This window comes from Ranitomeya variabilis, chromosome 4, assembly GCF_051348905.1.
Source record: "Ranitomeya variabilis isolate aRanVar5 chromosome 4, aRanVar5.hap1, whole genome shotgun sequence".
In the NCBI taxonomy this organism is placed as follows: Eukaryota; Metazoa; Chordata; class Amphibia; order Anura; family Dendrobatidae; genus Ranitomeya; species Ranitomeya variabilis.
The window spans coordinates 651,115,445-651,132,405 of record NC_135235.1 but is presented as its reverse complement, the minus strand read 5'-3'; the positions used below and the strand labels follow the sequence as shown (position 1 = coordinate 651,132,405).

The window sequence follows — 16,961 nt, the reverse complement described above, 5'->3', positions numbered from 1 at the left end:
ATAATCTCTTTCTCTAATGCCGCTTGTTCTGTTGCCGAAGACCTCGTTTTTGTCACTACGTAATTTCGAGGGGGGGGGGGGGGAAGGAAATCTATTTTTAGACCAGATTGTATGAGTCTTAAAATCCAGGTGTTGTTGGATATTTTCTCCCAAGCAGGAAGAAATGCGGTGAGCCTTCCCCCCACCGTAGGGAAAATGTCATTTGGAGGGTTTTTTATCACGGGAGGTGTTGCCAAAGAGGTAACCTCTATCTCGTCTTCTCCCTTCTTCCCATTTATTCTGTTCTCTGGGAGGTCTTCGACGAAAAAATTTACGATTCCGAAAGGACTGTTTAAATGGGGCTGGCCCCAGATTTGGAAACCCATTCTTTTTGTCTCCTGCTTTCTGGAGGATGTCATCCAGGGTTTCCCCAAATAAGAAATTTCCCTCACATGGGATAGAACACAATTTCAACTTTGTTTGGAGATCCCCTGGCCAGCTCTTAAGCCATAGGGTCCTTCTGGCTGCGTTGGAGAGGGCAGCGGCCTTGGATGTTAAACGTACTGAGTCCGCTGAGGAGTCCGCTAGGAAAGCTGCTGCTGCTCTAATTGCAGGGATTGAGTCTAGCAATTTACTTCTGGGTGACCCGTCCTTGATCTGGCTTTCCAGCTGGTCAACCCACACCATCAAAGACCTGGAGGTGCAGGTTGCTGCGACTGCAGGTCTCAAGCTACCCCCAGCCGATTCCCAAGCCCCTTTGAGAAAGGTATCCGCTTTCTTGTCTAAGGGGTCTTTGAGGGTACCCATATCCTCAAACGGGAGCTTGAATTTTTTCGAGGCTTTGGCCACTGCTACGTCCAATTTGGGTGCCTTGTCCCAAGAAGTGGACGCCTCATCATCGAAGGGATACTTTCTTTTAAGCGAGGGTACTGAAGAATTTCTCCTGTCCGGTTTTTCCCATTCTTTTTTGATCAGTGTCTGGACATTGGAGTTTAACGGAAAAGCTCTCCGCTTTTTTTGTGTCAGACCTCCGAACATAATATCTTGAGCCGTTTTATCGGGTCTGGGATCCTCAACCCCCATAGTGGCTCTGACGGCTTTAACAAAAGCGTCCACTTCCTCTAGTGGGAAGCAATGACGGCCCGAATCTTCATCGGAGGAAGATAGGGAGGATTTGGAATCGTCAGAGTCCGCGTCCTCAGATGAGGATCGGACAGAGTGAGAATATACCGTCTCCTTCACCTTTTCCTTCCATTTTTTGGAAGATAACAGGGCATTCTGAACTTCAGATATAATTATAGTTTTAAGTTCAGATGCGAAGTCAGGGGTTTCTTCACATAATAAACGCTGAATGCAAGATTTACAAAGCTTTTTTCCCCAGGTTACCGGCAAAGCTTTGTTACAGGTGGGGCAGACCCTATTTTTCTTTTTCTCCAGGCTCTTCTTACCCTAGTAAGGGAGAAGAGGGAGCTCTATTATAAAAAAAATGTATACTTTCACGGAGATCACTCACCATTCGGATGTGGAGGCAGGTACCGGTTCTGGAGGAGGGCCCGGGTCTGGCAGTGGAGCCTCTTAAGGAGGGGAGTTAGTCCCTGCAGCAGATCTGCTGCGCTGTGTGGATCGACTGCTTGATCCACTTCTTCTGGAGCTCTTTGGGTCACTTTTTTTATGATGCTGCTGCCTGGCCTGCAGCTGCTGTGGATCGCTGTCCTCCATGGTTAAAGGGAGATGGTGCACACATAGTTGTCGCACTATCTCCCTTTTTGAATCCGGCGCCACCCCCGGCGTTCTTCCTCACTTCCGGTCCTGCGCACATCCCTGGGAGAGGAGAAATTACCGCGCATGCGCGCGGAGATGACCCGGAAGTTGATGCTGCATTTCCGGAGCGGCGGCCATCTTTCTTCACCCGGAGCGTGCAGCAGCCGGCACAGGAGCTCCGGGTGACCAGCGCCCCTTCATCCCTCGGAGTCTGGCGGCGGCCTCTCCCCCGCACACCCTGAAGAACCCATCGGTCCCAGCGGTGGCGGCTTCGGGTGCCAGACAGGCCGCGGCAGGAGCCTCCTCGCTGCCGGAACTCGACTGTCCGGTCCCGGTCCACTGGATACGACGTCTTCGTGCAGGTACTGCCGAAAAGAGGTTCCCCGTCAGGGACAGGAAACCAACTGATGCGAGGGAGAGGTACCGCCCTTTTATCTGTAGGTTTCCTGTCCCCGAAGGGCGGATCCCCTCTCTCCGTAGTGCTGTCATGGGAGACCGAGAAAGTAGGAATTAGTCCTACCGGTAAGTATGTTTCCAGGAGTCCATCATGACAGCACCACCAGGAGGTTGTCCTTCTTATCCTTGATAGGGACAGGAAACACAGAAGAGGTTAAATAGCCCCTCCCCACCTCCACCCCTCAGTGATTTTCCAAGTACCACACCAGGATGGATGCAACTCTATTTTATTGAAATTCCCTTCTTCCCATGTTTACATCACATATCAGAGGGGAACTCAAGGGAGGGTATATAAGGGGTGCTGTCATGATGGACTCCTGGAAACATACTTACCGGTAGGACTAATTCCTACTTTCCAGGACGTCCCTCCTGACAGCACCACCAGGAGAAATACCAAATAACTCCTTTATTTTTTAGGGCGGGATTACAGCCTGGAGGACTTTCCTCCCAAATGTAGTCTGTTGATTCACAGTTACATCTAACTTATAATGTCTACAAAAGGTATTTGACCTCGACCATGTTGCAGCTCTGCATATTTGGTCCATAGAAGCCCCAGCGCTTTCTGCCCATGAGGCTGAGATTGCTCTCAACGAATGTGCCTTGAGACTTTCTGGAGGAGTTCTTCCTGCCGAGATATAGGCTGCCGTGATGGTAGATTTAATCCATCTTGCTAGAGTAGCTTTGGATGCTTTTTTCCCCTTGTTTTTCCCGGTCATCTGGATGAAGAGGTTAGAGTCAATTCTCCAGCTATCTGTAATCTCCAAGTAGTGTAGAATTGTTCTTTTTACGTCTAGAGCGTGGAGAAATCGCTCTTTGTCATTACTGAAGTTCTGGCAGAATGTAGGTAGAACAATCTCTTGACTTCTGTGGAAGTCTGTAACCACTTTAGGAAGGAACCCGGGATTTAGTTTAAGGATGATACAGTCATCCTGGACTTTTAAGTATGGATGTTTAATAGAGAAAGATTGGATCTCACCAACGCGACGTGCTGACGTTATTGCCACTAGAAAAAGGGCTTTAAGTGTTACGGCTTTCAGGTCTGCCTGACCTAATGGCTCATAAGGTGCTTTACAAAGTTCATTTAGCACTAAGTTTAGGTCCCAGGGAGGCACTGAACTGCGAATTGTAGGCCTAAGTCTCTGAATGGCCTTGACGAACCTCACTATCCAAGGATGGGAGGCTAGTTGGAAGTCATAGAAGGAACTGAGGGCCGAGATCTGTACCTTCAGTGTACTAGGCCTTAGTCCCTTATCGAAACCTGACTGGAGGAAGTCTAAGATTTTTGGAATATCTGGACCATGAGAGACCGATACAGGAACTGTACTCTGAGAACAAAACTTTTTCCATATCTTCCTGTATATTGCGGCAGTTACCGGTTTCCTACTGTTTTGAATAGTAGCAATGACTGGTTCTGAGAGGCCTTTTGATCTTAGGATCTCTTTTTCAGGATCCATGCCGCTAACTGTAGAAGGCCCGGGTTTTGATGGACTAGGGGCCCTTGAGACAGAAGGTCTGGTACCGCTGGTAGATGGATTGGATCCTCCCAGGACATGCTCTTTAGAAGAGGAAACCAGCTCCTTTTGGGCCAGTATGGGGCTATCAAGATAACTGATGTCTGGCTCTCCTGAATCTTCCTCAATACTCTCGGTATTAGGGCCAATGGAGGAAAAGCATAAGCCAACTTCATGTCCCAGTTCTGAGCTAGCGCATCTATTCCCGATGGTCTGTCTCCTGGGTTTAGTGAGAAAAATCTTTTTGTCTTTGCGTTCTTCCCTGAGGCAAATAGATCTACTTCCGGGAAGCCCCACCGTTGGGTTATCTGGAGGAAGATCTGGTCGTTTAAGGACCATTCTGTAGGACATAGTCTCTGCCTGCTTAGGAAGTCGGCTACCTGGTTTTTGGTTCCTTTCAGGTGTATCGCCGTTATTGATCTGACGGTCTGCTCTGCCCAAGAGAATATTGTGTTCGATAGGTCCTGTAAGTGACGATGCTTTGGACCTCCCTGGTGAAGTAGAAAGGCTACTGTAGTCGAGTTGTCTGAAAAGACACGGATATGTTGGTCTTTTAACCTTCCCTGGAATGCGTTTAAGGCCTCCCAGACTGCCCTTAGTTCTCTGTAATTTGAAGACCTGGTTTGTACTGATACGGGCCAAGTCCCCTGGGAGTAATTCCCTTCTATGTGTGCTCCCCAGCCGCTGTGACTTGCATCTGTAGTGATATTTACCGACGGAGATGTTCTCCAGGGTCTTCCTTTCCCGAGATTTCCTGTTATGGTCCACCATGACAGTGAACCTTTTGTATCCAGGGATAATCGTATTTTGTTGTCCAGGGTTACGTCCCTGCCGTCCCAAAGCGAGAGGATCTCTTGCTGCAGGGGTCTTGAGTGATACTGGCTCCACTGGACGCTGGAAATACAAGAGGTCATTAAGCCCAATACTCGCATGGCTTTCCTTATGGATGTTTGCTTTTGCTTTTGTAATTTTTGGATTTCTTTTTTGAATGACTCCTGCTTGTGAAGTGGGAGGTACGTATGTTCCTGAACTGAGTCTAGGATTACCCCAAGAAATGATTTCCTTGTTTCGGGTTTGAGGCTTGACTTTTTGAAATTTATTAGCCATCCTAGCTTTTCCAGGAGTGAAATAGTTGTTGATAAGTTCTCTTCCATCTGTTGTGGAGAGTCCGCTATGAGCAGGATGTCGTCTAGATAAGGGACGGTAAGTATCCCTTTCTCTCTCAAGAACGCCATCACTTCTGCCATGAGTTTGGTGAATACTCTGGGAGCAGACGAGATGCCGAAAGGTAGACATGTGAACTGATAGTGCAGGATTTGGCCCTGGTCTTTTATGGCGAATCTGAGATACTGTTGGTGTGAGGCGGAGATGGGAACCTGATAATAGGCACTTTTTAGGTCTAATGTGCTCATTACTGAACCTTCCCGGATTAGAGGTATTGCAGATTTGAGAGATTCCATTTTGAATCGTTTGTAAGTAACTGACCGATTCAGAGGTTTTAGGTTTATAATCGTACGGAATTCTCCGTTTGTTTTTTTTATGGAGAATAGACTCGAGTAGTGTCCTCTGAACCTTTGGGCATGGGGTACCGGAATGATGGCTTTTATCTGGATAAGTTCCTGAATATCCTTCAGAAGTCTTTGCTGAGTCGATAAAGACTGGGTCTGAGTTAGGCAAAATCTTTTGGGAGGTGTTTGGCTGAACTCTATTTTGTATCCTCGTTCTATCAAACTTAGGATCCATGGGTTCTGAGAGATGTTTTGCCAACCTTGTAGGAAGTACTGAAGCCTTCCCCCCACTAGATTGGCGTCATTGTTTATTAGATCTTGATTTTTGGTCTTGAAAGGTACCTCTGCCTCTACCACCTTTCGGGTAGCTCCATCTTCCACCTTTCCCTTTTCCTCTATAGTCCTGTCTGGGATGGAAACGAGACCTACGAAAGGGCGGCGTGTTTTTTGGTTTTTCTTCTGGGAAACCCTTTTTCTTATCCGCTGCTTTTTCAAGCAACTCGTCCAGTACTGGACCAAAAACGTGAAGGCCAGAAAAGGGTATTGAACACAGTTTGTTCTTTGACTGTGTATCGCCGGACCATGATCTGAGCCACAGAGCTCTTCTCGCTGCATTGGATAAAGCATTGTTCCTTGCAGCAAACCGCACTGACTCTGCCGAGGCATCGGCCATAAAGTCTGTTGCCATCTTTAGGAGTGGTAAAGATTTTAGAATCTCGTCTCTAGGCATTTTATTATTAATCTGGGTCTCAAGTTTCTCTACCCACAGGGACATTGATCTGGCAACTGAGGTGGCCGCAATATTGGTTTTCATGACAGCAGCCGAGGCCTCCCAGGCCTTTTTGAGGAGATCTTCAGATCTTTTGTCCATAGGATCCTTAAGACCCGAGGAATCCTCAAAAGGGATGGCGGTCTTTTTTGAGACCTTGGCTACGGGTATATCCACTTTAGGAACAGATTCCCAGATTTTGGTCTCCTCTGGATCAAAGGGCAGGCGATATTTGAAATCTCTTGGGACTATCAGTTTTTTCCCTACATCGCCCCATTCTTCTAAGATCATTTCTTGAATATGACGATTTACGGGAAACACTCTGCTTCTACGAGCTCTGAGCCCCCCAAACATTTCGTCTTGGACTGTAAGGGGTTCTGTGGCCTCCTCTACTCTCATGGTATCTCTGACGGCCTGTAGTAGTGTCTCAGTGTGTTCAGAAGAAAATAGATATCTCTTCTTTTCCTCTGTGAGGATATTTGAAGAGCGTTCTCCCTCCATGGAATCGGATACGGAGTAGGCTGAAAGCTCCCCTTCTTCTGAACTAAGATCCTGCTCCCACCTAGGTCTCTTAGGGCGGGGAGAATCGACTGGCAACAGCGCTGATACTGTGGACTGTACTTCTTCCCTGATCATAGTTTTAATACTATCCAGGAGGGAAGTCTGTTCTCCTTTAAGAAGTCCTGCCATGCATTTATCACATACTTTCTTGCTATGCCCCTCTGGTAGCCTGCTGGAGCATAGAGGGCATTTTGTCCTGCGCTTTTGGCCTGATGCTGGGCGGTTGGACATCCCCTTATCCTGCAATAGACATAGAGAGGCCCTATAGCTTGTGTTATGATATGTGATACAGACCCCCTTTGTATAACTTACATGATCGGGGGCGAGCTCTGAGGACAGGGTTTCCTGACGATCTGCACTCTCCATTTCTCTAGGAACAGTGTGCAGTCAGATGTTTCTGATTAAATAGGGCTCTCACCTGTCTTCAAAACATCTGATTCGTCGTCCTTCCGAGCTCAGCTGCCGGTGATTACTGCGGGTCTCTGACGCCCACTGCTGCTGGGCGGGGATTCTTTTCTTCAGCTGTTATAATACAGCCTGACGCCTGCTTCCGGCGTCCCCCGAGCTGCCCGGGAACGCCACCGGAAGTTCCCATTGGTGGTTACAGCGTCGCTGCAGCGGCGCGCCCCAGAGACGCGGCACACACGCCAGTGCGTCGCCTCGGTGACGCGGCACGCCAGAGACGCGGCGCGCTCTGATGACGCGGCGTCCCGATGACGCGGCACCCCTGACGACGCGGCGCGCTCTGATGACGCGGCACGCCCCCCGCAGGCCCAACCCAGCGCGCTCTCCGGCGTGGGTTGGGAGAATCACCGCCGGTATCCGGGTGCAGCAAAAAGGTGCAGAGCCCTCTGAAGAGGGATGCACCGAAGTCGGGAGCACAGCTCGACCGGCGCTGAGGGACCTCCAGCGGTATCAGCGCAATTATGCGGCGCCCTGCACCGCCTGCTCAGAGCCCTCGGGAGAGGGATGAGACTGCTCCGGGAGCCCTGCTCGACCGGTTACGTGGATCTTCAGCACGGTAAGCCGTGCCATCGCTCCTCTGCGTCTGTCCCTGATAGGGACAGGAAAAACACTGAGGGGTGGAGGTGGGGAGGGGCTATTTAACCTCTTCTGTGTTTCCTGTCCCTATCAAGGATAAGAAGGACAACCTCCTGGTGGTGCTGTCAGGAGGGACGTCCTGGAAAACTGCTATTCTCACCCTCCGTAGTCCGCCGAGACGCGCACGGCCTCCGCCATCTTCCGTTCCCAGACATGCATTGCGAAATTACCCAGAAGACTTAGAAGACCGCTAAGTCATCTGGGTAATTTTGCAATGCATCCTGGGAACGGAAGATGGCGGCAGCCGCCCGCGTCTCGGCACAGCTTCGCTGGATCCTGGCGGGTGAGTATATAACTATTTTTTATTTTAAATATTTTTTTTAACAGGGATATGGTGCCCACACTGCTATATACTACGTGGGCTGTGTTATATACCACGTGGCTGCTATATACTACGTGACCAGTGTTATATACTGCGTGGGCTGTGCTATATATTATGTGGCCAGTGTTATATACCGCGTGGCTGCTATATACTGCGTGGGCTGTTATATACTGCGTGGGCTGTGTTATATACTGCGTGGCCTGTATTAACGCATCAGGTATTCAACAATATGTATGTATGTATATCGCAGCCACATAGTATATAGCACAGGCCACGTAGTATTGTCTGCTATATAATACATGGCCTGTGTTATATACTATGTGGCTGCTATATACATACATCGATATTCTAGAATACCCGATGCGTTAGAATCGGGCCACCATCTAGTAATTTATAATGGGTGCGCCTGCTTTCTTCGTTTGAATCCCTATGTATGGCCCCCACTAATCCTGTACATGCAATCTCCAATATCTACTGTATAAGCTTCTATTAGATAGTGATCAGGATATGCTTCCCCCTTATTGTAAGGCATGGGAAAAGGAGCTCATCAAACCTTTACAAGAGAACAATAGTATAAATATTTCCATCTCTCTCATAAATCTAGTGTAGCCACTAAAGCTCAGGAAACTTGTTATAAAATAGTATCTAGATGGTATTGTGTTCCTTTGATCTTACATAAATGGTTCCCGGGAGTATCCAACTTGTGCTGGCGATGTGGGGATCATGCAGGTTCAATGTCGCATATATGGTGGGCATGCCTGGCCTTGGCGGCCTTCTAGGAGGGTGTTCTTAAAGCGATTAAAGAAGTGACGGGGGTGTCAATCCCTAAAAGCCCGGAAGCAATTCTACTATTTATGTTTCCCATGCCTAAGAATGCTTTTAAGAAATCATTATTGAGGCACCTTCTTCAGGCTGCTAAGGTGGTACTTCCATGACACTGGAAACCCTTAGACCCGCCTTCGCTAGAGGAATGGTTTGGGGAGGTGGCTAGAGTTCACCGGATGGAATCCCGAATAGCCCATACACAAGAGGCAGCTAACAAAGTGAAAGCGAAATGGTTTCATTGGGAATCCTTCTTTTCATCGATGTACCAAAATATGCTAAGATAATTGCTACCTTATCCTCTTACGATATTTGATATACCGGTAGCATAGTACATACTCTGTCTGCCTCAGTGATTTGTCCTCATGGTCATTATAAACATTTCTTCTCTTTTTTCTTCTTCTTTTTATTTAGTTTAACAGGTTGTCAATTGTCTTTTGCAAACTACTGTTTATACCGTATGGAGTTCATTGTTTTCATGTAACTAAACAATTCTCTATTTCAGTAGTTACTATGCCATATGGTGTGTTCGTTTGAACCTGTTGACAAGATAGAGGATTTTGTGGATCCTCTATCTTGTCATACTGATACGGTCTCTTTCAGACCCGTGGATCTGCTGCAGCTGGAATCCTCATTGAGATCTATATGCATAACCAATAGATCTATCAGGTTAGTGCAATTTGAATTGAATGAAATTTGTGTCCATCGGATAAGACCCTATAGCGCTGATCTCTCCTAAAGTTAATTCCTTCAATTTTTATTTAAAATGTAATTTTCACGGACCATTATTAGAAATTCTGCGAAACACCAATGCTTACCACACCCCTAAATAAATTTATCAAAGGGTGTAGCTTTGGAAATGGAGTCACTTTTAGGGGTTTGTGCTGTCTTTGCACCTTGGTGGCTCTCAAAATGCAACATGGCATCTGCAACATATTGCAGACAATTTTGCAGTCCAAAAAATAAATAGTTTCTTCCTTTCAGAGCCATGCCATGTGCCTAAAGAGCAGTATTTGATCACATATGGGATATTGCCGCATTTGAGATAAATAGTTAAATACATTTTAGGGTCCATTTTCTCCTATTCCCCTGTGTAAAAATGAAAAATTTGCAGCTAAACCAATATTTTAGTGGAAAAAAAATATAATTTTTCAATTCCTCTTGCTTGAAAGAAGTTGTCCACTACTTGGACAACTTCTTTTTAAACCCCACGCTATTCCCCCATATAAAATTATACTTACCTACCATGCTGGTGCCAATCCCGCGGTGTCGGCACTTGCTCTCTCCTGTGATGATGTTGTGACACATGACCCCGGCACCCAATAAGCACTGACATGACTGTCCTCACCTCCTGTTGAATTGAACGTGAAGAGGAAGCGAGAGAGAAGCTGCAGCCCGGACTGCCTCTTCATGTTCGATTTGTCTGAAGGCGGAGACATTGACGCCAGTGCTGACTTCAAGGGGTTTTCTGACATATAGGACCCTCAAAGTCTCTTCAAAACTGAAAAGGTCGGCACAAATCAGGATTTGTGAATTACTTTAAAAAGAATGTAAAATTGCTGCTAAATTTTAACCCTTCTAATATTGTAAGAAAATAAAAGGACGTTTGAAAAATTATGCTGGCATTAAATAGATATATGAGAAAATATTATTTATCAACTATTTTGTGTGGTATGACTATCTGATTTAAGGATATAAGCATTTAAAGTTTGGAAAATGCAAATGATCAAATAAAAAAAAAAAATGTTCTGACCTAAAATTTACCGCTACCATAATGTACAATGTAACCCCAAAAAAAACATTTTAAAATCACTAGGATATTTAGACGCATTCCAGAGTTATTACCTCAAAACGTGACACTGGTCAGATTTAAAAAAATGGTGCATTAATTCACAATGTAGATTTGTAACTGAAAAAAAATGTTGAAAAAAAATGGTGGAAAAAAAAAAATCAATCAAGCCAAACTGTTCACCATATTGTACAGGTTATACATTAACCCCTTCCCAGGTTATACATTAACCCCTTCCCAGGTTATACATTAACCCCTTCTGGCTGTAGGTGCAGAGAGCGGTGTGAGATTGTCTCAGTGATGGTCACATGTGGGGAATCGTCTGATCCGGGATCGGCTTCTCGTGTCGTAGATTGGAACATACACGACTGAGGGTCAGAAGTGACGTCATGTTATTTACTACCCCGGTCACTATTCTCAGGGGGACGGAGGGGCACAGTGTGCGCGATATGTGTCTGTACTATCCAACCCGCCAGGTCTGAGGCTACATCACTGGGAACAGAGGGAAAATATGTCTCCTGGAGCACAAGCCCCCCAAAATCACTTCAGTAATGGAAGAGTTACTGCCCCCTGCCCCCGCCCAGTAATGGGGAATCTCCAGCACCTACCTCCACCTGCAGAGCCGCACACCACATATATGGCTGTTCTGTGCGCACAGGACCTGGGATGAGGTCACCGGAGGGGAGGAGTCAGGGGTCACATGATCAGGGGCCTCAGTGTATGCAGGACTCTGCTGTGCTGGTTGTCCTGGTGCTGGATGAGGGGAAGTTTCTGTGTGGGGTCAGGAGGGGTTTTCAGGGTGGATGTTGCAGAGCCGTGTGTGTACGAGGTGTACGGAGCGGAGCTATGTGTGTACGAGGTGTACGGAGCGGAGCAGTGTGTGTGCGAGGTGTACGGAGCGGAGCCGTGTGTTTATGAGGTGTACGGAGCTGAGCCGTGTGTGTACGAGGTGTACGGAGCGGAGCCGCGTGTGTACGAGGTGTACAGAGCAGAGCTGTTCACCATGTACACATGTGGGTAAAACTGGTCAATCATTTGGAGCGAGGGGAAGAGAATCTGAGGTGAGTTTAGGTGTTGTCATTTTACTTAGAGGAAACAGTGGTTCAGAAAGGGTTGTTCAAGTAGTGGAAAACCCTTTTAAGCGAGGTCAGAGGCAATGAGCAGTATTCAGGACAACTGCATATTAGAAGGATTTCTGGCTCATTTGGTACATTTAGGCATGTTTCACACGTCCTGATATTTCCAGTACTGGAAAAACCAGTACCAGAGATATCCGTGTACATGTGTGTAAGGCCGGCGTCACACTTGGCGTAAGACAATACGCCACGTATTATACGTCCGTACTACAGCTGTAATACGGAGAAATGTTCCCAAAATAGTGATCCGTAGTCAGGGTGTGGCAGCGTATTTTGCGCATGGCATCCTCCGTATGTAATCCGTATGGCATCCGTACTGCGAGATTTTCGCGCAGGCCTGCAAAACCGACATCTAATGGATTTATGTGCTCAAATGTTCGGGAAAACATATATACAGTATATATATATATATATATATATATATATATATATATATATATGTAATTGAGACACATATATATATATATTCTGTATTTATATTTCATTCAGCGCGATATCTGTGAAAAGCCGGTAATTCAATTGCCGGCTTTTCATTTCTCCTGCACAAACCCGACAGGATATGAGACATGGTTTACATACAGTAAACCATCTCATATCCCCTTTTTTTTTTCATATTCCACACTACTAATGTTAGTAGTGTGTGCGTGCAAAATTTCAGCGCTGTAGCTGCTGAAATAAAGGGTTAAATCGCGGAAAAAATTGGCGTGGGCTCCCGCGCAATTTTCTCCGCCAGAATGGTAAAGCCAGTGACTGAGGGCAGATATTAATAGCCAGGAGAGGGTCCATGGTTATTGGCCCCCCCGTGGCTAAAAACATCTGCCCCCAGCCACCCCAGAAAAGGCACATCTGGAAGATGCGCCTATTCTGGCACTTGGCCACTCTCTTCCCACTCCCTGTAGCGGTGGGATATGGGGTAATGAAGGGTTAATGCCACCTTGCTATTGTAAGGTGACATTAAGCCAGATTAATAATGGAGAGGCGTCAATTATGACACCTATCCATTATTAATCCAATTATTTGAAAGGGTTAAAAAACACACACACATGATTTAAAAGTATTTTAATGAAATAAACACAGCGGTTGTTGTAATAATTTATTGTTCTCTCAATCCATTTCCAGGCCCTCGCTTGGCAAAATAATAAACGCACAAGATACATACCTTCTGGTGAACCGTTTCGTCCCACGAAGTAATCCATCTGAAGGGGTTAACTAATATTACAGGCAGGAGCCCTGCTAATGCAGCTGTGTGCTCGTGCTTGTAATTCCCCGGCGAATGAATGAAATGTAGGTCATTGACCTACATTTCCTTCAGTCGCGGTGATGCGCCCCCTGGTGGAAGTCCTCATATGACCTGGAGCGTGGGAAAAAGTTCTCAGGCTGCAGTTCATGCGAACATCCAGCAGGGGCGCATCACCGCGACTCAATGTAAGTACAGATCCAGCTTTCCTTTCAGCACCCGGGGATTATAGGCACGAGCGAGTGGTTTATCGCAGCTCGTGCCTGTAATATTAGTTAACCCCTTCAGATGGATTACCTCGTTGGACGTGATCTGACATCAGAAGGTATGTATCTTGTGCGTTTATTATTTTGCCAAGCGAGGGCCTGGAATTGGATTGAGAGAGCAATAAATTATTACAACAACCGCTGTGTTTATTTCATTAAAATACTTTAAAATCATGTGTGTGTGTGTTTTTTAACCCTTTCATACAATTGGATTAATAATGGATAGGTGACATAATTGACGCCTCACCATTATTAATCTGGCTTAATGTCACCTTACAATAGCAAGGTGGCATTAACCCTTCATTACCCCATATCCCACCGCTACAGGGAGTGGGAAGAGAGTGGCCAAGTGCCAGAATAGGCGCATCTTCCAGATGTGCCTTTTCTGGGGTGGCTGGGGGCAGATGTTTTTAGCCACGGGGGGGGCCAATAACCATGGACCCTCTCCTGGCTATTAATATCTGCTGTCAGTCACTGGCTTTACTACTCTGGCGGAGAAAATTGCGCGGGAGCCCACGCCAATTTTTTCCGCCATTTAACCCTTTATTTCAGCAGCTACAGTGCTGAAATTTTGCACATACACACTACTAACATTAGTAGTGTGGAATCTGCAAAAAAAATGGGGATATGAGATGGTTTACTGTATGTAAACCATGTCTCATATCCTGTCGGGTTTAGGCAGGAGAAATGAAAAGCCGGCAATTGAATTACCGACTTTTCACTAACACCGCTGCGTATTTCTCGCAAGTCACACTGCTGGTCCGTGTGGAATCCGTATTTTTCTCGCACCCATAGACTTTCATTGGCGATTTTTTTGCGCAATACGCTGACAAACGCAGCATGCTGCGATTTTGTACGGCCGTAGAGGACCGTATAATACGGATCAGTAAAATACGGCTGATAAGAGCAGCCCCATTGAGAATAATTGTGCCGTATGTTATGCGAGTTTTACGGACGTAGTTTCTGCGCTCTTACGTCCGTAAAACTCGCATGTGTGATGCCGGCCTAATACTTGTGGCATAAGTGTGCCGCATCAGTACCATATGTACTGCTTCCCAGGCACCGGTACGAGTGATGCTAATGACATACGGATGTCATCCGTGTGTCATCAATGTGTACGTGTGCAGGATGTTTTGTGGCCAATGCTGCTGTTAAAAAACAGACATGTCAATGTATTTTGCCAGCAGGCAACGGTCTGTGGAAACACACTGATATGTGCACAGACCCACTCACTTAAGTGGGTTTATGTGAGCAAGTGTCTCCGGTACGTGTGAAAACTGTCGCCACTAGGGTTGAGCGAAACGGATCGTTCATTTTCATAAGTCGCCGACTTTTGGCTAAGTCGGCGTCTCATGAAACCCGATCCGATCCCTGTGTGGGGTCGGCCATGCGGTACGCGACTTTCGCGCCAAAGTCGCGTTTCAATGACGCTAAAAGTGCCATTTCTCAGCCAATGAAGGTGGACGCAGAGTGTGGGCAGCGTGATGACATAGATCTCAGTCCCCACCATCTTAGAGAAGGGCATTGCAGTGATTGGCTTGCTTTCTGCCGCGTCACAGGGGCTATAAAGGGGCGTTCCCGCCGACCGCCATCTTACTGCTGCTGATCTGAGCGTAGGGAGAGGTTGCTGTTATGACCCCAGTGGACAGGGTCTCAGAGGAACGTGTAAGTCTGCGAGATTCAAAAATCCAGCTCATAGGGCTGTGGTAACTGGGTTGACCAAATAGCTACTCCTAACGCCAACACTAGAAGTAGCCGGGGATCATGCCTACGGTGATCGCTAGATGACTCGCGCCAGCCGGAGAATCTAACTACCCCTAGTAGAGGAAAACAAAGACCTTTCTTGCCTCCAGAGAAGGGGACCCCAAAGCTGGATAGAAGCCCCCCACAAATAATGACGGTGAGGTAAGAGGAAATGACAAACACAGAAATGAAGGTGAGGATATAGGAAAAGACAGAAGCTCCAGAGTCAAATCACTAATGACCACTAGAGGGAGCAAAAAGCAAAATCACAACAGTACCCCCCCCCTTAGTGAGGGGTCACCGAACCCTCACCACGACCACCAGGGCGATCAGGACGAGCGGCGTGAAAGGCACGAACTAAATCGGCCGCATGAACATCAGAGGCGACCACCCAGGAATTATCTTCCTGACCATAGCCCTTCCACTTGACCAGGTACTGAAGCCTCCGCCTGGAGAGACGAGAATCCAAGATCTTCTCCACCACGTACTCCAACTCGCCCTCAACCAACACCGGAGCAGGAGGCTCAGCAGAAGGAACCACAGGCACAACGTACCGCCGCAACAAGGACCTATGAAACACGTTGTGGATAGCAAACGACACAGGAAGATCCAGGCGAAAGGATACAGGATTAAGGATTTCCAATATCTTGTAAGGACCAATAAAACGAGGTTTAAATTTGGGAGAGGAAACCTTCATAGGAACAAAGCGGGAAGAAAGCCACACCAAATCCCCAACACGTAGTCGGGGACCCACACCGCGGCGGCGGTTGGCAAAGCGCTGAGCCCTCTCCTGTGACAACTTCAAGTTGTCCACCACAAGATTCCAGATCCGCTGCAACCTATCCACCACAGAATCCACCCCAGGGCAGTCAGAAGGTTCCACATGACCCGAAGAAAAACGAGGGTGGAAACCAGAGTTGCAGAAAAACGGCGAAACCAAGGTGGCGGAACTAGCCCGATTATTAAGGGCAAACTCAGCCAACGGCAAGAAGGTCACCCAATCGTCCTGATCAGCAGAGACAAAACACCTCAAATAAGCCTCCAAAGTCTGATTAGTTCGCTCCGTCTGTCCATTAGTCTGAGGATGGAAAGCAGACGAAAACGACAAGTCAATGCCCATCCTACTACAAAAGGATCGCCAGAATCTGGAAACGAACTGGGATCCTCTGTCTGACACAATATTCTCAGGGATGCCGTGCAAACGAACCACGTTCTGGAAAAACACAGGAACCAGATCGGAAGAGGAAGGCAGCTTAGGCAAAGGAACCAAATGGACCATCTTGGAGAAGCGATCACATATCACCCAGATAACAGACATGCCTTGAGACACCGGAAGATCAGAAATGAAATCCATGGAGATATGTGTCCAAGGTCTCTTAGGGACAGGCAAGGGCAAGAGCAACCCGCTGGCACGAGAACAGCAAGGCTTAGCTCGAGCACAAGTCCCACAGGACTGTACAAATGACCGCACATCCCTAGACAAGGAAGGCCACCAAAAGGATCTGGCCACCAGATCTCTGGTGCCAAAAATTCCTGGGTGACCTGCCAACACCGAGGAATGAACCTCGGAAATGACTCTGCTGGTCCACTTATCAGGCACAAACAGTCTGTCAGGTGGACAAGAATCAGGCCTATCAGCCTGAAATCTCTGCAACACACGTCGCAGATCTGGAGAAATAGCTGACAAGATAATACCATCCTTAAGAATACCAACAGGTTCAGCGACTCCAGGAGCATCAGGCACAAAGCTCCTGGAAAGAGCATCGGCCTTCACATTTTTTGAACCTGGTAAATACGAGACAACAAAGTCAAAACGGGAGAAAAACAGTGACCAGCGGGCCTGTCTAGGATTCAGGCGTTTAGCAGACTCGAGATACATCAGATTTTTGTGATCAGTCAAGACCACCACACGATGCTTAGCACCCTCGAGCCAATGACGCCACTCCTCAAATGCCCATTTCATGGCCAACAACTCCCGATTGCCCACATCATAATTTCGC

General features: G+C 47.1%; 2 protein-coding genes across 2 annotated transcripts in view; both read right to left on the bottom strand.

Annotated features, from left to right (window-relative positions):
- The window catches only part of LOC143767044 (gastrula zinc finger protein XlCGF66.1-like), a 38,262-nt gene extending 27,019 nt beyond the window's left edge, over positions 1-11,243 (bottom strand). Inside the window, exon 1 of the mRNA XM_077255066.1 lies at positions 11,188-11,243. The gene's annotated coding sequence lies outside the window, so the exon portion shown is untranslated. The remainder of the gene's footprint in view (positions 1-11,187) is intronic.
- LOC143766170 (oocyte zinc finger protein XlCOF7.1-like) overlaps positions 1-16,961 on the bottom strand; it is a 235,386-nt gene that overhangs the window by 32,113 nt on the left and 186,312 nt on the right. The window lies entirely within an intron of this gene.